The sequence below is a fragment of the Dasypus novemcinctus genome, chromosome 10 (genome assembly GCF_030445035.2).
Source record: "Dasypus novemcinctus isolate mDasNov1 chromosome 10, mDasNov1.1.hap2, whole genome shotgun sequence".
Taxonomy (NCBI): domain Eukaryota; kingdom Metazoa; phylum Chordata; class Mammalia; order Cingulata; family Dasypodidae; genus Dasypus; species Dasypus novemcinctus.
This window is the reverse complement of record NC_080682.1, coordinates 7572362-7587349: the sequence shown is the minus strand read 5'-3', so window position 1 is coordinate 7587349 and position 14988 is coordinate 7572362. Positions and strand designations below refer to the sequence as shown.

The 14988-nt window shown below is 43.8% G+C and overlaps 1 protein-coding gene across 8 annotated transcripts in view; it reads right to left on the bottom strand.

Annotated features, from left to right (window-relative positions):
- Positions 1-14988, bottom strand: part of PC (pyruvate carboxylase) — a 110275-nt gene that overhangs the window by 75493 nt on the left and 19794 nt on the right. For 2 of the 8 annotated variants that reach the window (XM_058305118.2, XM_071217942.1), the window contains one exon: positions 8686-8798. The exons of the other annotated variants lie outside the window; for them this stretch is intronic. The gene's annotated coding sequence lies outside the window, so the exon portion shown is untranslated. The remainder of the gene's footprint in view (positions 1-8685; positions 8799-14988) is intronic. 8 annotated transcript variants of the gene reach the window in all.

The window sequence follows — 14988 nt, the reverse complement described above, 5'->3', positions numbered from 1 at the left end:
ATTCCTGGCCTCTATGGTTTCTAATGAAAAATCTATTGTCAATCTTTTTGGGAACCCTGTATATGGGACAAGTCACTTCTCTTGCTGCTTTTGAAATTCCTTCTTCGTCTTTAGGTTGACAATTTTGCTATAAGTCTTGGTATACATATATTAGAGTCAAATTGTCTTTGGAGTTCTTTGAGCTTCCTGGATATATATATATTCATGTCTTTCATAGATTGGAAGTTTTCAGTCATTATTGCTTTAAATACTTTTTCTTCCCTTTCCTCTCTCTCTTGTCCTTCTGGGACTCCCATGATATGTACGTTGTAATGCTTACCACAGGTCCTTCAGGCTGTTCTCTTCATTATCTTTTCTTTCTGTTCTCACACTGGATAATTTCAATTCTCTTGTCTTCAATTTCAATCTTCTTTTGCCTGTTCAAATCTGTTGGTGAATCTAATGAGCTTTTTATTTAAATTACTTCACTTAAAGCTCCAAAATTTGGTTCCTTTTCATAATTTCCATCTCTTTGTTTTGTTTAGACAATTTTCCTAGTTTCCTTTAGTTCTTTGTATATGGATTCCTTTAGCTCACTCAACATTTTAAGATAATTTAAAGTCAAAGTTGAGGAAGTTTCTGGTAAATTCTTTTTCTCCTGTGAATGTGCCATACTTTCTTGTTTCTTTGTGTGTTTTATAATTCTTTGGTTGAGAGCTAGACATTCTGAGCATTATGTTATTATAACTCTGGAAATCTGGTTCTCCCACTCATCTGGGGTTGCTAGATTTTTTGGTCATAGTGGTTGTCACCGTTGTTGTCATCATCATCACCATCATAGTAGTTAGGGGTGGAGCCATCAATTTTGTGCCTTTTCCAAATGAATTTTGCTCCCAAACAGGGAATGGAAAAAGTAAAGGGGGGGGGGGGGGAGCGATACTGCCTCTTTAAGTTTCCTCTGCTGCTTTTCCCTGAGGGGGGTTGAGACAATGGCCCTCAGAGCCAGGGATCTGAAGATGCTCATCAAAAGCAGTGATCAGCAATCAGACTACATACTCCCAGATACAAGCAGTCTAGACCCTTAACGCCTGCCCTGGCACGAGGCAAGCTGCACGAGGAGCCCAGAGCCCAGACAGCCGTGTCCATTGCAGAAGGTGAAATTCATCAACATTTACCACAGCTTACCAGCCTCTTCCTCCAGCTCTTCCCCGGGTGCTGCAGTGTTCCACTAGACTCTAGAGTTTCAAAATAGCTGATTCAGACAGTTACTGCCGGGTCAACAGTTGTTTCAATGGAGAAACTGATTCCTGGGGCTTCCTACTCTGCCATCTTCCCACAATCCTCAGTGAGGAAATCTAATTCAACTTTAAATTGGTCCTGTTCCCTCAGGGAATTTCTATTGTCACCTCCAATGACACTACAAGGTACTGGTTAATAGTGCTGCCCAGGGCACCAGGTGCACCAATGAGAAGGGGCTCACCAGGGGACAGACAGCTCCAGCAACCTGACTCCAGCCAGAGAGGGAGGGAAAGGTTGCCAGCAGGAGCTCCTCTCACCCTGCACTCCTTTTCAAGGAAAGAGTTGCTGAAACCTGCCTAAGGTTGCCTGTGTTCTGCCAAGAGCCACACCCAGTGGCTGCTGCTGGGGTAAGCAGATAACTGCACTGCACAGAGGCTGCCCCTGACCGCCAGGACCAGCCTGGGTGAAGTGGCCCTCACTCCCTACCGAGCTTTCCCTTTGCAGCACTTCTCACAGCTGTAATTCAACAGCAACTGGCCTTCCCCCTAGCCTCCCTGATGACACAAGATCGGGCTGGGTCCTTCTTTTTCCCTGGAACATGGTGTCTGTTCAATAAACAGTTGTGGAGCAAAGAAATGGTGAGTGGAAGAAAGCCTCTCTCGGCTCCACAGGGTCCCCTGGACCACTCTGTGCCCAGCGATTCTGCAGTGCCCCCAGGGCTCCTGGGGTGATTTAGCTCCATCCCACAGAGGGCTGTGCCAGGGGCCGTCCCCTCAGTGGAAGCTGTTGGGTGAGGGGCAGAGCCACAGCTGGGCACTCAGGACACAGTGTATAGCAGCACTCCCACTCCTGTGGCTGCTGGTCAGGGACCAGTATCACACCTTAGCAGGCCTCAATGGTGGGAAACTCAGGGGAAGCTATTTCTCCAGAAGCAGCACATCATGTTCCTAGATTTCCATGACATGTATTTGGAAGTCTCATGCTAAAAAACAGAGAGGGTAAGCAGGCAGATATCCCTGCCCTGGGCACAAGGGGGTGGGGGAAGCATGAACCAGCCCCCATCCTCCGAAGCTCCCAGATGTGTGACCTGGAGCTAGGGGTGCCTGGCCTGCAGCACTCTTATCAAAGGGTGGCCACCCAGAGCCTGGGATCGCCCAGGAGGACCTCCTGCTACAGGAGTGAGAAGCTGGAAGCTTGTCAGCTCTTACCCAGGTTAGTATGTTTTCTTATCCCTTATTCAGCTCCCATCAACAACTAAAAAATCCTTCACAGCAGCCTGTGAGCTCTCTGGCTGGTGAGGGAAACAACAGGTGGAACCCTCTCTTCCTCTTCCTGAAGAATTTTGCATTCAAGAAAAATTTGTGTGCAAGACAATTAGATTTCTTCTTTCCACCTCCAGCCCGTCATAGGCCTCTGCTGTTAAAATTTCTACTTCTAAAATGTACTTTTTGCAGACGTGGGGGTCTAAGTGTAGGTGGGGAAACAAGAAGCAAAAGATTAAATAAAAGGCCCTCCCACTTCCAAGCTATGCTGAGTCGTGTGTGGCCTCCAGATATTCTACTCATCCTGGCCCCAAAGCAGAGCTGCAGCAACCAGAGAGGGCAGGGGCAGAGAGGACATCGACCCCCAGGACTTCTTTCTGGGACAACCTCTTCTCTCCAGAAGTTCTTAAGTGACAGCTCAGAAAGAAGCTGGACCTCACCCAGAAACCCTCCAGTGCCCCTAAAAACTAGAGGGTTCTAGGAGAATTCCTGGAAAAGCCCCAGATAATCCTGGCACCATGGGCCCGACTGGACTATCTCAAGTCATCTCGGTAGGTCTCAAAAGGCAAAAAGAATGGAACAAAAAATTTTCTATTCCCAAATTCTCCTTGCATTCGCACCCTTAAAGAAGACCTCTGCTTGGCCCTGGGTGGAGCCTTTCTTGTATGCTGATGTTAGAGCCTCTCTTAAGAAGTCCAGGAGCAGTAAGCAGCACTTGACAAGCTGGGAATGAGCAAAGAGCCATTGGCTTGTGGGAGGTAGGGATAAAGGTAGTGACAACAGTCTAATGGCCCCAGGCCAGAAGCAGTAACTGGACCAATCCCGCAGATCTGTGCTAGGAATAGCAAACAGCAAAGGCACCATTGCTGAGAAAATAATGAAGTATGGCAGTGAGGATCAGAATTAAAAGCTGGCCCTACCTCTCGGGGAGGAGATACTATATTATTCAAGAGGAAGCTCTATGTTTATAAAATGGGCATCAGGTTAAAGGGCAAACCAGGGACCCAAACTTCTACAAGTGATGCTGGTTCAGAAAAGGAGGTACAGCCTTGAGAATGGAGATTGTCAAAGCACCTGGCCCAAAACCCTTATTGAATGAATAAATGAATGAACAGATTCAGAATGAGGCTGGTTCAATCTGGAGAAATCAAATTAGAGAGACAGAGAGAGAGCATGTGTGTATAAGTAAAGAGGGACTGCCAATTTTATTTTAACGGGGATCCAGAATATACCACGTCTCTTTTCGGCGCAGAAGGGTAGAGGAGGGGTGGGGAAAGCAAGGTGGTGTTCTCAGACTGCCCTTGCCAGAAAACACCCTGCAGAAGTGTGCCAGGCTATTCATTAGCAGGGCCATTCCTCATAACCACAAGTATTCACCAGGAAGACCTGGCAACCCCCTCCGGGCAGCAGAAACTTCCACGTTCTTTTTCCAGCTATAAGCTGGAAATGGAGGAGGGCTTCAAATGTGGACCCAATGTTGGAAGGAAACTCAGATCTCAGGATATGGGGCTGAGACAAGCATAGGGGGAGAGGAGAAATGGCACAGACCTAAAACCAGAGGCATAAAGTGGCAGTTCCCTACAGGCCATCACCCAGGGGCCCATTTGAAGCTTCAGAAAGGGCAGAAGGCCAACTCCAATAATCCTTTCCCATCCACCCCACGATCTCAGAGCTGTTCCTCCAAGCAGCCTCACCTGCTGGCCTTCTTCCTTCCACCAGGGAACAGAACTCTGACCTCTGCAGGGAAGGAAGCTAAGCCTAGACTCAATTTTAAATTCGATGCAGAGAAATACATGCATGAGACAGAGAAAATGTAACCAAGGACAAGATGCCTTACTTCTGTCCTTGGCTTAACTGCCACCTGACTGTATCCATTTAGACACTTGTCTCCTCTGCAAGAGAAGGAAGATAACCCACTTTCCACCCAGGACAACAAATGTGGAAACAACCTTTTCCTTGGCTGCTGGTTAAAAAAATTTCTCCTTCACATTTCTTCAAGCCCTTTGGCAGGATTATCTTTATCTTCATTGCAGTCTTAAAGAAGCAGCATTCTGAAGAAGAAACCAGAGCAGAAGAAAAACAGGCCAAGGCTCTGCTCCCAGACCCCAGGTATCTTGTTAGAAGCTACTAGGGTAGGAAAAATAAAAGGGAGTCAAAGGTTTTGCAAACACATGGCATAGAAATGACAAAGAGAAAACCTGGCGCTATTCTGAGAGATCAGAGCACAAACACACAGCATTCTGGGGTGGGTGTGTTTTGATCTAATAGCAATGAAGGCGCAAGTGTGGTGTGGTAGGGGGAACGTGTGGATCCTCAGGTCAGAGGTCTGAAGTGGAGCTAAATGACTTTGGGCAAGTAGCTCACCTCCTTGAGCTTCTTATCTGTAAAATGAAAGTGCCCGTAAGAAAGTAGAGATAAATGTAGAGACCAAGGTGAACATAACAATGAAGTTGCCATTACTGTTTTACTGTTGCATTCTTTTATAGGAATTTAAGTTCTCAATAAGGGGAAAAAAACAACCAGCAGGGGGATGTGGATGTGGCTCAAGTGATAGAGCTTCTGCCTACCATATGGGAGGACCTGGGTTCAATCCCTGGGGCCTCCTGGTGAAAAAAGAAGAGAAAGCATGCTTGCACAACAAACCAGTGCCTGCACGAGTGCCCACATGGTGAGCCAGTGCCCCGCGCAATTAAGTCATGCAGCAAGATGATGACACATCAAAAGAGAGACAAGGGGAGAGTCAAGGTGAAGCACAGCAGAAACCAGGAACTGAGGTGGCACAATTGACAGGGAAACTCTCTCCCCATCAGAGGTCTCCAGGATCAAATCCCAGTGAATCCTGGAGGAGGAAAAATGAGAAGAGAAGACAACACAGACAGCAAAAACAGTAGGGCAGGAGGAGGAGAAGGGGAAAAATAAATAAATAAATCTTAAAAAAATAAAACAAAACAAAACAACAACAAAAACAGTAGATTTTTTTTTAAAAATCCAAAAATTCTGATCTTACTTTCTCCCACAGTTTAAAGCTACCCTTGAGAATTCTGGACTGAGGAGCCTCTACAAAGAGAAAACATTCGAACAGGGTTCCTTCTTCTTCCCCAACTCAGTTAAAAAGGGAAAGGAGAACCGTCATTTTCCTAATTACAATTCCCCTGTGCCTATGAATGAGGTGAGGGTGCAAAGCCCATCTAACAGCTATAATCCCAGCACAGACTTTCTGAACAAGTACAGGGGTTTTGGACAGTCCTAATTTAAATGAGAGGAGGGAAGGTGGGAAATGGGCTTTGGGGCTTGAAATCTACACAGGCAGAAAAATGGCAGGAAGGTTGTGGAAATGGCCATAGATAGCTGTCCTTTCACTCAACAAATGACTGCCCCATTCTAAGAGGGAACCATTCTTTAAGCCATCAGCATCATTCAAAAAAGCAATGGCACTGGGCTCTTCTACAGCTTGGCCTCTGAAAGTGAACATACAAAAGAAACAGATGAAGAAAAGAATGGAAAAAAATGAACAAGGTCTCAGGGACTAAATGAACAGCAAAAGATGTGCAAACATATATGTCATGGGTGTCCCAGAAGGAGAAGGACAAAGGGACAGAAGAAATATTTGAAAAAATGATAGAAAATTTCCCAACCTTATTTATTGAAGGACACAGATATCCATGTCCATGAAGCACAACGTACTCCCATCTGAAAAAATCCAAAGAGACCAACTCCGAGACACATAGTAATCAGAATGTCAAATGCTAAAGACAGAAGAGAAAATTCTGAGAACAGCAAGAGAAAAGCAATGCGTAACATTTAAGGGGTACCCAATAAGATTAAGTGCTGATTTCTCACTAGAAACCATGGGGGCAAGAAGACAATAGTATGATATATTTAAGATACTACAAGAGAAAAACTTCCAGCCAAGAATCTTATTTCCAGCAAGACTGTCTTTCAAAAATGAGGGCAAGTTTAGAATATTCACAGATAAACAGAAACAGAGACAATTTCTAACCAAGAGACCAGATTTTCAGGAAATTCTAAAGGGTGTGCTAGAGCTTGAAAAGAAAAGAGAGGAGAGAGAGGCCTGAAAGAGAGTCTAGAAATGAAGATTATATTAATAAAAGTAACTACAAGTGTCAAAAGAGTGGTGAAAATAAAATATGACAGATAAAACTCAAATAGTCAGGAATAAACTTAACCAACAATGCAAAGCACTTGTATACAGAAAACCACAACTCAATGTTATAAGAAATAAAAAAAGACCTAAATAACTGGAAGAACATTCCATGCTCACGGATTAAAAGACTAAATATCATTAAGATGTCAATTCTACTCAAATTGATATATATACTCAATGCAATTCTAATAAAAATTTCACCAGCATTTTTTTAAATTGAAAACACGATTATCAAATTTATTTGGAAGGGTAAGGAGTCCTGAATAGCCAGAAACGTCTTAAAAAGGAAAAGCAAACTCACTCATCTCTAGACTTTCAATCATATTACCTAGCTATAATGGTAAAAATAGCATGGTATTAGCATAAAGACAGACACATAGACCAATGGAACCAAACTGATGGTTCAGAAACAGACCCTCACATGTACGGTCAAGTGATTTTTGACTAGCCTGTCAAACCCACACAGCATGGGCAGAACAGTCCATTCAACAAATGGTGCTAAAAGAACTGGATATCCATAGCCAAAAGAAGGGAAGAGAACCCCTACCTCACACCTTATCCAAAAATTAATTCAAAGTGGATCAAAAGCCTAAAAAGTAAAAGCAAGAACCATAAAGCTTCTAGAAGAAATTATAGGAAAATATCTTCAAGACCAGGTAGTAAGTGGTGGATTCTTCAAGGAGATAAGAGGAGGACTGAGATTGGACTACTGATGTTTAATGTATGTAGAAGTTTTAATTAGCTTTACTGTAAAAGGGTGGAAATGCATATCGTGAATGGTAACACGTAGCTGAGTTAACAGCTAGTTTATAAATGGGGATGTGGCTGAAAATGGTAGTTTAGGTATGTAAATGTCATTTGACAGAATGCTAGAGAATAACCTAGGAATTGAATAGCACAGTAAATCAAGAGGTGGATGAGAATTGTGGTTGATGGTACAGATGCAAGAGTGTCCTTTGTTAGTTAGAGCAAATGTACATCACTATTGCAGGGTGGTAGGAATGTAGAGAAGCATGGGGAAAAAGAACTGGAGTGACCTAGGGACTGTGGTTAGCAGTAATAATACAATATTCTTATACCTATGCTAAAGATGTACTGTGTTGATAATGGGGCAGTATGGAAAATGTGTGCCAAATGAACACTACGGACGTGGTAACAATCAGATGATATTATTTATAATCTGTAACAAATATTCCAGCACGGTGTGATGTGTTGATAGAAGGGTATTGTTTGGAAATTCTGCACATGTGCATGATTGTTTTATAAGTTTACAACTTCTGCCATAAAAATACATTTTAAAAATAATAATAGGGTAGGTTGGGGAGAAAATTCACTAAATGTAGGATAAGGACTATAATTAGTGTAAGATTTGATGGGAAGCAGATGTGGCTCAACTGATAGAGCATCCGTTTACCATATATGGAGGGTCCAGGGTTCAATCCCCAGAGCCTCCTGACCCATGTGGTAAGCTGGCTGCACAGGGCTGCAGCATGCAAGGAGTGCCATGCCACACAGGGGCATCCCTGTGTAGGGGAGTCCCACACACAAGGAGTGGCCCCACAAGGAGAGCTGCCCCAGGTGAAAAAAGCACAGCCTGCCCACAAATGGCACCGCACACATGGAGAGCTGACGCAGCAAAATGATGCAACGAAAAAAAAAGTGACACAGTTTCCCAGTGCTGCCAGATAATGCAAGTGGACGCAGAAGAACATGCAGCAAATGGACACAGAGAGCAGACAATGGGGAGAAGGGGAGAGAAATAAATAAAAAATAAATCTTTAAAAAAAAATTTTTTTTTACAATATTCTTTCATAATCTGTAACAAATGCCAGTGACAATGCAAGATGTTGGTTGAGGGTTAATGTATGGGACACCTGTATGTTATGCATGTTTGCTTTGTAAGTTCACAACTTTTACTATATACTTATTATTTATGTATGTTTATGTATAAATGACATAATAATAATAGGGTGGGTTGGGGGAGATACTTTCATTAGTAGTAATATATATATATATTTTTTAAGATTTTTATTTACTTACTGATTTGTTTTTCCCCCTTTCCCTCCACCTGCCCTGCTGTTTTTGCTGTCTGCGTTGTCTTCTCTTCTCATTTTCTCTCCTCTAGGATTCATCAGGATTCGATCTTGGAGACCCTTGATGTGGAGAGAGGTTCCCTGTCAATTGCACCACCTCAGTTCCTGGTTTCTGCTGCACTTCACCTTGACTCTCCCCCTATCTGCCTTTTGATGTGTCATCATCTTGCTGTGTGACTCACGGGCACTGGCTCACCATGCGGGCACAATTTCTCTTCTTCTTTTTCACCTGGAGGCCCCAGGGATAGAACCTGGGTCCTCCCATATGGTAGGTGGAAGCTCTATCACTTGAGGCACATCGGCTTCCCTGGTTAGTAGTAATATTTTGAGGATGCTCTTTAATCATTAGTTAAAAATGTTTAACAACAACAATGCAAGGTATTGGTGGTAATGTGAGGTATGAGAACACTGTATGATGTTAAGTATGTTTGGTTAGTTCACAATTATTACTATACATTTATTGTTTATGTATGTTCATGTATGAGTGATATACTTCAATAAATAAAATTTTTTTTTAAAAAAGCAAGCCTAGGAAATGTATGCCTAACCAGGTCCAGAGAACAAACTGAAGGTATGTGATGAGCACAGCAGGACAGGCTAATGTCAAAGCAGGAAGGGTATTTCTATGGCAAAGGAGGAGAAGCTGGAGAGTGGAGAACTAAAAAGGGAAATGAGACTCGCTACAGACAGGACAAGGGCATGAGGACAACTGATTTACACTGCAGTAAGCAAAGCTCCACAGAATGCTCTAGAAATGTGACAACTACAATGGCTGAACACAGAAGGTGATGCACAGAACCGAGACAATAAAAAATGCAAAATCCATGTAGAGAAGGTGAGAAAGAAAAAATGGGCACTTTCTAAAGAGAACATGAGAAAAAACAAGGACTTTGGAGGAAAGTTCCTTTTCAACTTTTAAATATGTAGCAGATGTAGCTCAAGTGACTGAGCTCCCATCCACCACATGGGAGGTCCCAGGTTCGGTTCCTAGGGCCTCTGGGAGAAGGCAAGGTGGTGTACAGGGCAGGCGCCACAAGCTGATGCATCAAGATACTCAACAAAGAAACACAAAGAGGAAAGACAATGAGAGACACAGCAAACCAGGGAGCCGAGGTGGCTCAAACAATTAAGTGCCTCTTTCCTACATGGGAGATCCCAGGTTGGGTTCCTGGTGTCTCCTAAAGAGAAGACGAGCAGACAGTGACTGCAAACAATGAGACAACAAGTGGGGAAGGGGGCAATGAATAAATAACATAAATCTTTTTGTTTTAATAAATAAATATAATTACGTATAAGGTAGAGTTCTATAAAAAGTGAATGTTGAGTTGGAATATAAGAGCTGTATATTTATGAACACATCAGTGATAGTTACCTTCTCTTCTTTGTCAATAGAAACGTGGAAATGGAGGCCCAATTACTTTTGGAAGCAGAGCTGGTCTATACTTGGTGTGTCCAAAGGGTAAGTTACTGAACCTGGCTGGGACTCAGTCGCTGAAACTTGTCAAATCAGAAGCTAATCCTCCAAAATGTACAGGCAAGGAAGGCACTGAATGAGATAGCACACATGAAAGCACTTCGGAAATGGTAAGGCACTACAAAAACATAATAGTCTGCATGTCTTCCAAATCAGAGGGCCCTTCTGGTATCCAGATGACAGAAGGACAACATAAAAAGGGTTTTGTTTTTTAAAAAGAAAAAAAATCAGGTCAGCCTGAAATTAACACCTACCAAGATGAACTTAGCAGCAGCAGAATGACAATGTGGTATTCACAGAGTCTACCCAGGAATGTTAGAAATGTGAGAACTATGGGGAATTTCAGAAGGGCGTTTTTGGGACTTGGAGTTGCCCTGGATGGTGCTTCAGGAGCAATCACCGGACAATGTAACCCCTCCCAGGGCCCACTGGATGGAAAGTGGGAGAGTATGGGCTATGATGTGGACCATTCACCATGAGGTGCAGAGATGCCCAGAGATGCACTTACCAAATGCAATGGATGTGTCATGATGATGGGAGTGAGTGTTGCTGGGGAGGGGGAGTGGTGGGGTGGGGGTGGTGGGGTTGAATGGGACCTCATATTTTTTTAATGTAATATTTTTACAAAATGAATAAAATTAAAAATAAATAAATAAAATTTTTAAAAAGGCTAAAATAGCAACACATTTGGAAAAAGCATTATGTTAAAGTAGGGACAAGTGAGACCAGGGTCTGAAATAGTGAACATCATTTCAAAATCCCTTGGGACATGTATTAACAGTTGCCTGTGTGAATTCCTGCTCTCTATACTAGCGACTGCTGGAGCGGACCTTCCGCGTCAAGCAAGACCTCCTGGGGACAGATGGCAACCATGTCCCTCTAGGTCTCCAAAGCTGAAAGGGGCAGACCCCAGAGATTCCATCTCATCCATCATTATAAATTCGCAAAGTGATCTCCTGGGACAAATTTGAGTCACATGAGTTTGAAATGAGTAGGTCAGATTACCAGACCATGCATCAAAATGTTCCAATGTGGCGGCAGACTTGGCCCAGTGGTTAGGGCGTCCATCTACCACATGGGACGTCCGCGGTTTAAACCCTGGGCCTCCTTGACCCGTGTGGAGCTGGCCCATGCGCAGTGCTGATGTGTGCAAGGAGTGCTGTGCGACGCAGGGGTGTCCCCCGCGTAGGGGAGCCCCACGCACAAGGAGTGCGCCCCGTAAGGAGAGCCGCCCAGTGCGAAAGAAAGTGCAGCCTGCCCAGGAATGGCGCCGCACACACGGAGAGCTGACATAACATGGAGAGCTGACACAACAAGATGACGCAACAAAAAGAAACACAGATTCCCGTGCCGCTGACAACAGAAGCGGACAACGAAGATGCAGCAAATAGACACAGAGAACAGACAACCGGGGTGGGGGAGGAAGGGAAGAGAAATTAAAAAATAAATCTTTAAAAAAAAAAAATGCTCCAATGTGGCGGGGGGTGGGGGTGGGGGTTGCCCCAAACCACCTCCATTATACCACCATGATGCTGCCAGCATTCAAGCACAAACAAGTTTTTCCACTTGGGTTAGATTACCATCCATCCCTTCTTTTAATATACATATACTTTTTTTAACATAATTTTACATTTTTCTTAAAAGCATAAACAAATTGCCAAGAAAATAAGGAACACTGAGGCCAAAATCTAAGTGGAAACAGAAACCCAAAGAGGTAAGTAAATACTGAAGCTGGTGTTTGCTCTGAGGACCTTTGCAGAACCAGGCAAACCTGAGGTTGGCTTTCCAAAGCCCCAAAGGGAACAAGGGCACAGCCCAGAGCTGACCCAAGATGGGAAGTCTAGGGAGACCTTACCCCCATTCAAAGTTGGGACTCCAAAAATGGGTATTCTCGTGGGGGAAGAGTGAACCAGAAATATCCTTGATATATTTCTCTCCACCCAAGAGCTATTGACAAGAAAAATCAACTGTCCCAATCCTTATGACTGAGCTGTTGGAGAAACAAACAGAAAAAATTCACCCCAAGAAGTTATAATCACAGCAGGCTCTCACACAGATTTACAGCCCCAATTTCCAGTTCTGGGTGTTCAGAAAATACTCCATGCTCTAACCTGCTGGTGGCAGGGAGGGTAAATTAGTACAACCACATTGAGAAACAGTTTCACCTAGCCTAGAAAAGTTAGAAGTGATCATACCCAGCCATTCCACTGCAGCTCACACCCCGGAGAAGCTCCTGTTGTATGTCCAGGAAGCATGTCGAGAATGCTCACACCCCTACTATAAACTATGGGCTAGAGGTACTAACATGATGCTTCCTCCTCATCAGTGGAAAGGAAGCTGTCACACTAATGCGAAGTGTTAATAATGGGGAAAACTGTAGGGGGTGGGTATATGGGAACTCCATACTTTCTGTTGATTTTTCTGTAAACTTACAACGCTCTAATTAAAAAGTTAATTTTTAAAAAATGTTCACCACAGTATTGTTCCTAGAGCAAAAAGCTGTGAACAGATCAAAGGCCTCTCAGCAATAGAAGGGATAAACACACAGAAGCACATACAAAGAGTGGAAAGCTCTACAGCTGTGACAATGAATGGCACTAAGTGCAGCCACACAGATGAACAGCAAAAGGCAAAATCAAGCAAATCACAGAATATACAGTCTGACTATGTCTATAATGTCTATAATGTTCAAAAACAGGCCAAACTAAACATTAAATTATTTAGAGGTCATAGGTGGTAAAACCATCAAGAAAATCAAAAGAATGATTATCATCAGTCTGTGTAGGTCAGGGCTTCTATGGACCTGACATTCTACTCCTGAGCCTGCGAGATAGGGACATAGGCATCTACTATGTCTTTTATATGTCTTCCATTAGAGTGCAATATTGTTACAATAAAACAAATGGGGAAAAAAAACTAGGGAAGTGGATGTGACTCAGGTGACTGGACTTCTACCTACCACATGGGAGATCGCTGGTTCGGATCCCAGTGCCTCCTAAAGAAGACAGTGATCTGGTGCAACAGGCAGGCATGGTGAGCTGACACAAAAAGAGACACAGGGGAAAAAAAAAACATAATAAGAGACACAACAAAGCAGGGAGCAGAGGTTCCCAGTGCCTCCTAAAGAAGACAGTGAGCTGACATAACAGGCAGGTGTGGCAAACTACTGCAACAAGATGACGCAACAAGAGACACAGGGAGGAAAAACATAATGAAAGACACAACAAAGCAGGGAACGAAGGTGGCTCAAGTGATTAAGTACCTCCCTCCCCGATCAGAGGTCAGCTCCCAATGCCTCCTAAAAACAAGATGAACAGACACAGCAAGTGCAAACAACAAGGGGGTAGGGAGAAATAAATAAATCTTTAAAAAAATTTTTTTAAAAACTATGCAATGCTACTCAACCGTTAGAGAATGAGGCAGCATTATCTATAGTGACATAGAAAGACTTCTAAGATATATTGTTAAATAAAAAGGACAAAGAGCAGATGGAGGAGGAGGAAAGGAGGTATAGAAAGAAAATATATATATATATAAATATATTTCTATTTTAAATGCACACACCACCTCTGAAGACCACCCAAGGTGATTTAACAGAGGCAGCCTCTAGGGAGCAGGAGCAGAACCAGGTTACTGGGAGACAGAGAGCAAAAGGAGACTTGTACATTTAAATGTTTGTTCCAGGTGCAAGTCTTATTTAGCTAAAATAAACTACATTTCAGAGGTTAAACACTAACCTTCTGGGCTACCACTTGGTGCCAAGATACTGTTCTAAGACTCCACCAGGGTCGAATAGAACTCGGAGGGAGCTCTCTGCTTCACACCAGGCCTTCCTTTGCCAGTGGACCTCAGTTTGCAGTGTGCAAGGCACTCAGCACCTGCAGTGCTTTCACTGAGGGTGGAATTCCAGCCCATCCAAACCCAGAGTCCCACAAAGTCCCTTAGCAGCAGCCGGTCAATGACTGGACCCTGGGCCTTACTCTATGGACCTGACCGATCTGGGACAAAATTCTCAAAGAAGTAGTGGCTGAAATCTACTGGGAATGTCTGCCTTCTGCACTTTGCCCCAGAACTGCTCTGCCCCCCCCCCCCCGGGGCGGGGAAGCCTCTGAAAGCTGTGTGTTCTCTCCAGCTGGAAAAGCTAGCCATGAAGGAAAAGGACACCGACTCAGAGTTGTAAAGTCAACAAGGAAGGAGGGCAGACCCAGGACTAGGCTCAGATCTTTTCTTAGAACGAAAGCCTGCCATCCCTCACCTCTGGCTTCAGCCACACAGGAGAGCAGCTCAGGGCCCACCCACCAGCCCTGCGACCCATCTGCAACCCATGCCAAAGTCCCAGCACAGGCACCAGGAAGATCGAGTTGTTCAGAGAAAAACAGAAACCAGAGTTTTAAATTCATATTTTGGGTCTCCTGGGAGAACCCCTCTCTCCAAAATGCCATCCTCACTGCACACCTAAAAGATGCAACAAAATGTCCTAAACCCCTGGAATTTAACATCTACAGACCCATTTGTAGCATTTTGATATTACTGACAAATCCAAAAAGAAATACCAGATTATGTTTGTAAACTGGTCTTTTTCTCTGGGCGTATTAGAGTGTATTGGATTCAGGGGTTTTACTTTTACTGGATTAAATAGTGATTAAGGCTTTGATTGGGCCACATCAGTAGAAACAGAGAAACTGCAGCACAGAGAAGGAGGTTGGAGTCTTGAGCTGCAGCCCCGAGAAGTAAGCACACAGAGGAACGTAGTAGTCGTGAGGAAAGACAGAAGGC